The sequence below is a fragment of the Gallus gallus genome, chromosome 28, assembly GCF_016699485.2.
Source record: "Gallus gallus isolate bGalGal1 chromosome 28, bGalGal1.mat.broiler.GRCg7b, whole genome shotgun sequence".
In the NCBI taxonomy this organism is placed as follows: Eukaryota; Metazoa; Chordata; class Aves; order Galliformes; family Phasianidae; genus Gallus; species Gallus gallus.
In genome coordinates, this window is record NC_052559.1 from 2,385,189 (window position 1) to 2,392,899 (window position 7,711).

A 7,711-nucleotide genomic window follows, 5' to 3' on the forward strand; every position below is an offset into this window, starting at 1 on the left:
CAGCAGTACCCAAGTGTGGTCACACTGACTCGTCCCAGATGTCCCTAGGCTGTTCCCAGAGGTGCAGGATGGGTGCTCCACACAAAACATCCCCAGAAATAGAGTTTGCCTATGGGATACTCCACTGATTTCACGTGGAGTCTGTGCTGCTTTCTGAGCCCTTCAGGCTCTTCAATCATGCGTGGGATCCTCTCCCTCCAAATGAACACTTGGACATGAACAGAGGACTTTGGTTCGGTGCAAGCAGTAAGTCAGGGTTTGGAGGTGCAGATGGGATCTGAGGTCCACAGACCACCACTGCCTTGCAGTAATACAAGTCTGGCCACACATCTGCTATCTGGAACAAGTGACAGCAGCTGAAGCTGCAAGGAGCAATGCTCCAAATGTGAGTATACGAATAGATACAGCCTGAGGTGCTTGGTTCTTGCTGGGGGCTATGGCACAGCTGCCCCCAGCCCTGTTTGCGTGTGTAGTTGTGGAGGATGCTCCAACTGATTTAAAATAACCCTGGCATGCTGCAGCCCCCAGACATGATGCTGCTCCAGTGGGGCACACCTGGGGTAGGGCAGAGTAGCTTTCCTTCCCCAGCTGGATTGGTTATTTGTGCAAGCAGAGCAGTTTTATGTGGCAAAGCTCAGGTGGGCATGGAACTTCTCACCCTCCCCATGGCAGTGTCTCTTTAAATGCAGGTACGCCTCTCACCTTCTGTTAGCTGCAGCCACAGCAGCAGTGCTTTCATTACTGCTGAATAACAGCAAGATTTTTCCTTAGGGTTGGTAAAGAAGCTGATACTGCAACTCGTGGATGTGATGTTGGGTGCTGCATTAAGTCAATTGCTCCTTGTTTGTGCTCCCTACAGCCAATGTTCTCAAAGCAGAGATTAATAAAGCATTGCTCGGTGGCAAACAGCTAGGTAAGGGCTTTTTTTTTTTCCTGAAATCTATGGGATTTTCCTGCTTGCTCCTGAGCTTTGGGATGTGGAGATAAAGGGGAGGCTTTACTTGTTGTCTGGGTGCCAGGCTGCAGAGCCATTATGCCTCAAAATACAGCAGGAAGGGAGCAGTGCTGAACCCAGCTCTGAGCTCACCTGCAGCACTGCTCACACCTGTCTGCAGTGAGGGGCATGCCCAAACCATCCCGGAGCTTTAAGCCCTAATTTAGGGAGGAAAAGGCCTCAGATGAGTGTGGAGGTGGTGAATGGCTCAGTGGGGTGGGAATGAGCTGCAGAGCTTTACCTGGAGCGCTGCCCCCGGATCCAGTGCAGGTAGGTGCTGCGTGCCCATCGGTGTGGGGAGGAGGGGGTGAGGGCTCAGCCCCTCCAGAGGTCACCTGAGTGGAGGGGGGGGGGGGTTGAATGGAGCCTACTGCTGCTGCAGAATATGGTGGAGTGAACCCCTGTTGGTTTGTAGGGCTGTGGATATGCTGTTCTGAATGCCCGCTCGTATGTGGGATTGCTTTGCTGTGAGGTTTGTACATCGTGGAGACACGTTGTATTCCTTCCTCCACCAGAGGAGCTGCAGCGTTCTGCTCCCCGGGGGTGATGGGAGCTGAAGCTGCTTGAGGGCTCAGCCCCTCTTCATGCTACAGAGGGGTGGAGGTGGGGGACCAAGAGTGTGACATGGGGGGAGCCTCTCCTTCAGCTGCAAGGCAGAGCTCTGCTAAAGCTCTTTCCTAAGTGCCCTTTAAACACTCTTTCTGTTCCCACTGTTGTCTCTGTTCTTGGTTGATGGCCTGGGAGCATCCCATGCAGTCTGACCTTACTCTCACTTAAAGGAGATCATTGGTGTGTAGGAGCCCTATTGGAGCAACTGAAGAGCCTTTTAGCCTTGAGCTGAGCTCCCAGAGATGGGCGCAGCAAGAGCTTGAGCCCAGTTATACCATTTGCTGCCATTAAAACTGAGCTCCTTTCATGGGCAGGAAGTATCCCTCCATCCCTGGGAGGACTACAACTTCCAGGCTGAATGATTTTGGTGCTGAACATTGGACCCTTCCAGAGGTGTGGAGCCAATGCTTGCTTCCATCTTGGTTGTGGTTCGTTGTACTGAAGTGATGCTGTTGGGCACAGCTGGGTGGCACAGAGGGACCAATGTTCTGCTGGAGGCTGAGCTGTGGAGGTGAGCTGAGGTTTGGAGGGCTCATTGCATGTCACACGGTCAGCAAAACACCACCAAAATCATGAGCCTCTGTGGCCAGACTGCTGCTAATGGCAGTGCCCAGGTGAGGAATGAGCTGAGCCTCCCACATGCACTCCTTCCAAGCAAAAGGGATTGAAAACAAAGATGGAAGGAGAGCACACAGCAAACATTGCTATGCACATACATTAGGAGAGTGACTCACGCAAGGAGGAGTAATTTTCAGGTCCAATTAGCTTCATCCATGCGCTCTCGCAAACTTGCCTTATTTATTCATCTTTCATTTAAGATGCTGCGAATATTAGCTTGAAAATGGAGGAGCTGATGAGGAATGCTGAGACCCCATCCCTGGACCTCCTTGCCTCCTCTCCCAGATTCATCACAAAAAGCCCTTTTCTTAGGAGCAGCCTGGAGCAAAGGGAACCAGGTGTGCAGGGGATGGCGGGGCTGGAAGAAGCCTGTGTGCATTTCCCTTGCATGCACGCAGCCCCAAGGCAGGTGTCTTCCCACCAGCCAAGCACTGCTCATGCAAGAGTGCTCCCAGTCTGATAAGCTCATATTAGAGAGACAAAGCACAGTGGGGCTTTTAATTATAGGAACAATTGCCAAGGATTAATGAAGGCAGCGGTGTGATGAATTGCTGTTACTCCCAAAGTTTAATGCAGCTTTAGTGGTTTTTGTCAGATGTGGAGTAATGAGACAATGGTTTTTTTTGGGAGGAGGGGGTTGGATGCTGTGCATCTCTGCTCTTGTTCTATCTTTTTGGTGTGCATGGGGATGCATTTGTGGGCTTGGCTGGAAGGAGTTGTGAGGTTTGCTATGGGAGGAGGTGGGGCAGAAGGAGCAGAGTCTGCCCTTAAGCTCAGGGGCTGCTGCTCCCTGCAGAGCTCAACCCTTTGCAGCACCCCATGAGCTGTTCCAGCTTCTGCACTTGGGGCTGTATCCCAATTCCCTGTGTGCTTTAGGGCAGCTGGTGGGGAAGATTTAATAGCCTGACCTGCCTCGAGCTGGGCATTCATTGCACCAGGCAGGGTCCTCTCGCATTATGGGAAGGGGATGGGATGTGGGGATGTGCAGGTGGACCTGTGGTCCTTTGGGTGCTGCTCCCCTGCTCCTGCTGATGCTCTGAATTGCACAGAGCTGTGGCTGTACCTGCACACAGCTGCAGGCAGTGAATGAATGAGCTGAATGCCATCCTCCAAATGTGGCACCTTCAGCTGGGAGTCGTGGGGTGCTGGGTGCCCACATCCCCGTGCCAGGCAGAACCTTTGTTTCCAAACAGTTTTTCCTTCCATCGCGGGTGTGGGTGGATTTGTTGCCTGTGAGACGCTAATAACGCTGGCGCAGTGCCTGGTGCAGTCTCACCTCTGGTGCTGAGGCTCCTGAAACATCCCAGCAGGTTGTGGGATGGCAGCCTGGCTCCTGCAACCTATAGTATTCATGGCAACCCCTGTGGCTCGTGGCCATGCGTGCTCACCTGGTAGCCTGTTTCCTAACCCCGCAGCCTCTCTGTCCTGCAGAAGCCAGGCTCATAGCCTTGGAAACTGCACTTAGCTGGTAAGGAGTGATGTATCTCTCCCAGAAAAGTTGAGGTTTCTCAAGACTTTCTGCTTGTTGAAGAAGTCATCGGCTGTCTTCCATCCTAAATTAGACCCTGGAGGCCCACCTGGCTTATGAATCAGATTGCACACCAGCGTAATTTGCCTTGTCTTTCAACGTAATGGCTCCATCCCACTCAGAGGATGCGGAGCTGAAAAAGCAGAGCCCCGTGTGCTGGTGGTGTGTTCTGGATATGGCACATGTGGGCTATAGGGAAAAAAATGTCTATGGCCTGGCACCTCGGCGTGGCCGTGAGTCATTGAAAGCACTTAAAGGGTATTTAGGCAAATCTGGCAGTGGCTGAGGACGTGTTCCTGAGTGAGCTGCATCCAGGCACAACTTCTTTCCCAAGATGATGTCTTGTGGAGTGATGGATGGGTCAGCAATGCTGCAGGGTTGAGAGAGAGTCATTAGAAATAGATGAGGAGGACGTGTCTTGGCTGGTGGCCCTGGCAGCCACCCGGATCCTGGGAGCTGAGCTTTTTCCCGATAGCACCGTGCACCCATGGAGCTCAGCAGGTACTGCACAGGCACAGCTTTAGGATTTTGGGTGTGATGTGACCCCACTGAGTGTCTCTGGCTGTGGACAAGGTGCTGTCCTCCATCTGTGATGGCCCCATTGCTGGTTGGGCATCAGCAGCTTCCAGGGCTGTATTTTGCACAGCCACAGCTGGAGCTAATGTGGAGAATCTGGCTCATCCCCCAGGGGATGGGGGGCACTGGGGGCAGCTTCCATCTCATGGGTGTGAATGGCACCTTTAGCATCCAGGCACTGTAGCACCTGGAATCCTAATTGCTTGCAAAGCAGTTCTGATGGTGTTTGAAAAGGAGCGTGGAGCTGCAGGAGGGATCCGATGCTGTGCTGTAAATGCAGGCAGCGCTCGTGGGAGGGGGAGAGCGGGGGTGGGAGCGCCTTCCGCATGCTGCAGCTGTGGGAAGGGGAACGTGTGCTGCGTGGGATTGGGAGTGTGGGCTGTGTGGTGTGGGGGCTGAGGGGAGATAGCAGCAGGGCAACCACTGGTATGCGTGGTCGCGGCCCGGATGTGGGCTTTGTTGGGGATGGAGAAGGGACTTTGATCCCCTCCAGCAGCAGCAGCAAACCAGGCAGTGTTTTGCAGAAGGCTGCTGCACCAGCGCTGCTCAGCACCTCTGTATGGAGAGGAGCAGATGTGCATGGTGATACCCAAATATGCCCAGTTCCCATGAGGACAGGCAGGTTCCAGACCCTCTGCCCCATCCCATGGGCACTGCAGAGCTTGGCATCAGGTGGGGAACAGGTAGAAAAGCTCAGTGTGGGAAGCACCCTGAGCAAAGGCAGCAGCCACATGCTGTCTGTAGGTATGTGTGGCGCTGCCCGGATGGAGGGCAGAGATGTGGGGTTGTCTCACACCTCTTGGTGCTGCCCATCCCCTGTTCCCCCAGGGTGGTTCATGTGTGTTAGTGCTGCAGTGATGGAGCTGATGCTTAGGGAAGGGACGTTCACTCTGAAGCAGAACAGCTGTAGCAATGACCACACTGTGCCCAGCACTTGGGGTTCACAGCTGGGATAGAAGTGCTCAATTTGGGTTGGATGGCAGAGTGGGGAGGGTTCAGGGAAGCAGCCTCAGCCTGTGCTGCTCAGAGCTGGAGTTCAGAAGGGGACATTCCCCACCCCAGGGAGAACTTGGCCATGGACCTATAAAAGGGGAATGGGGGAAGCCCTCCTTTGGTCACCATGGGCTGGAAGGGATATCTGAGGGATCGGTGCTCCGGACTGCGCCGTCCTTTCCTCGTGGCAGTCAGAGGGGAGAAAGGTCCTTTTCCATTTGCCGGGCTGTGTTTGTGCTCGGGGGCAGCTCAGAACAGCGGGTTCTTGGCTAAAGGGACTTTATTTCAGTTACCAGCTGCTTATTTAAAAGTAACCAGGATTAGTCACGGGCCTCGGCTGTGTCTGCGGAGGGGGTATATCCGCCCGGCGCTTTGTAGGGAAACACGAGGTGAGATGTCCTCCCCCAGGGGGTCGCGCTCTGAAATGGATCAAAACCGCAGCCACGGAAACAACGGGGTCAGGGCAGAGCGGCACGGAGCTGTAGGGGAAGTGCCGCCGGCCCCATGCAGCAGAGGGCACGGGGCGGTTTGCAGCGGGGCGGTGGCGTTGTCCCCGTCCCTGCAGGGCGGTGAGAGGTCCGTGCTGTCCTCCCAGCCGAAGGACAGCGGCAGCCCGACGTCCCCAGGGCACCCGGGGCCGTGCTGCCTGCGGCCATGCGGTGTCACTCTCCGCTCATGGTTGTGTCTCTGCAAAGCAGCGATCCTTGGGGTGGGGAACGGCCCCTCTTCGTGACCCCAGCAGCATACAGGTGCCAAGGGCAGGGCTCACCCAGGTACCTGTAGGGTGGTTCGTGGGGATGCTGGCAGCAGTGTGTCCATGTGCTTCTGGGTCCAGCTGCCCTGTCCTGGTGCAGGGGCCGTGCACTGGGGGTGAGCATCGCTCCCACTGTCCCTCTCCCGCTGCCAAAAGGGCTCTCAATGAACCCTCAGTTTCACCTCCCTCATTTCCATGGCATCCAACGCTATGGGGTCTCACTGCTGTACCCACACTGGGGATCCATGCCTCCTCCTATGCATTACTCACAGTGAATGACCACTGAGGGGCTGAAGCCATCACACTGCTCCCACTGCTGCTGCATCCCTACTGGGGGCATTAAGCTCCTATGGCTGTCTCAGAGCAGGCAGTGCTGTGTGCTGTGCTGGGCTGGCAGGGAACTGATGCTGGGAGAGGGCTGGAAAGCTGCTCTGCTCCTCAATGGGAGGGCTTACCTCCATTCTTACTGCAGTTTGTTTTTTCCTTTAGTCCTTTTCAGCCAAAAAACTCCGGGATTTTGAACATGTGCCAGACTATTTTTTTTTTCAATTATTATTTTATTTTTCGTAATTGTTTTGCTGAATCGGTGTGAAAATGACCCAGAAAGCAGTAACGCTTCTCAAGATGCTCTGTGTTGGCTCAGAACAGCACCTCTAGAGAGAGCCCCTCCATCAGCCTGCTGCGTTCCCCAGGTTGGGTGACGCTTGGGGACATGTGCAGCCATCACACTGCCCCAGACCCCCCCAACCCACCTTCCATGGATGCAGCAATTCCCCCCATCCCTTGATTAATAACCAGGCAGGCATGTGATGTGCTTTAATTGACTCCGTGGTTTTGAAGCAATGCCTTAATAATATCTGGGCTCTAATTAGCCAGAATCACCTTTCTAGCCTAGGAAACCAAACCAAAACATGGATTGCTCCGGACACCCCCGCAGGCCCCTTAAAAACGCATCTCCAGCTGAACCAGCTGCATCTCACACACTGATTTTTCATCTTTGATTGGGCGCATCAATTGCTATTGTTTAAAGCAGTGATGAGATTCCTTTGCGCCTGTATCAGTCTGCCAGGTTTAGCTGCAGATCCGGGGATGAAACTCAAGGGGGAAAGCCTGAGAGCCCGTGTCTGTGCTGAAATGATAAACCCACATCCCGGAGCAAACAGGCAGTGGGATGCAGCCAGAAATCTCAGCCAGCAGAAGCAATGGGCTGCAGCACAGCACGGAGAGTGGAAGCAGCACCGATAAAACACCCCAAGTGGGAGAGCTGTCAGCGTTTCTCCTGGCAGTGCCTTGCACAAATAGGAGCAGAGCACCTGGCAAAGTGACCCAGAGCACCGGGCTGTGCCTTGCTCCTCAGCCCTGCAGGCTGTCCCTCAGTTTCCCCATCGGTAAAATGGAGGATGTGTGCCAAACGCTGCTCAAAAACCACTGTCAGATGGAGGGAATGTAGGTGAGGAGCTCGGGTGATGCCGGCTGTAATGCAACAGATCGAGGGCTTGAGGCTGTGCACTTCAGCCCTGTGAGCGTGAGGAGCAGCCCGGCCCGAGCACGGCTGAATATGGCACGGCCACAGTTCTGTGCTGGAAGGAAATGAGCCCCGAGGAATTAAGAATTGGCCTCTGTCATCCTCAAAGCCCAA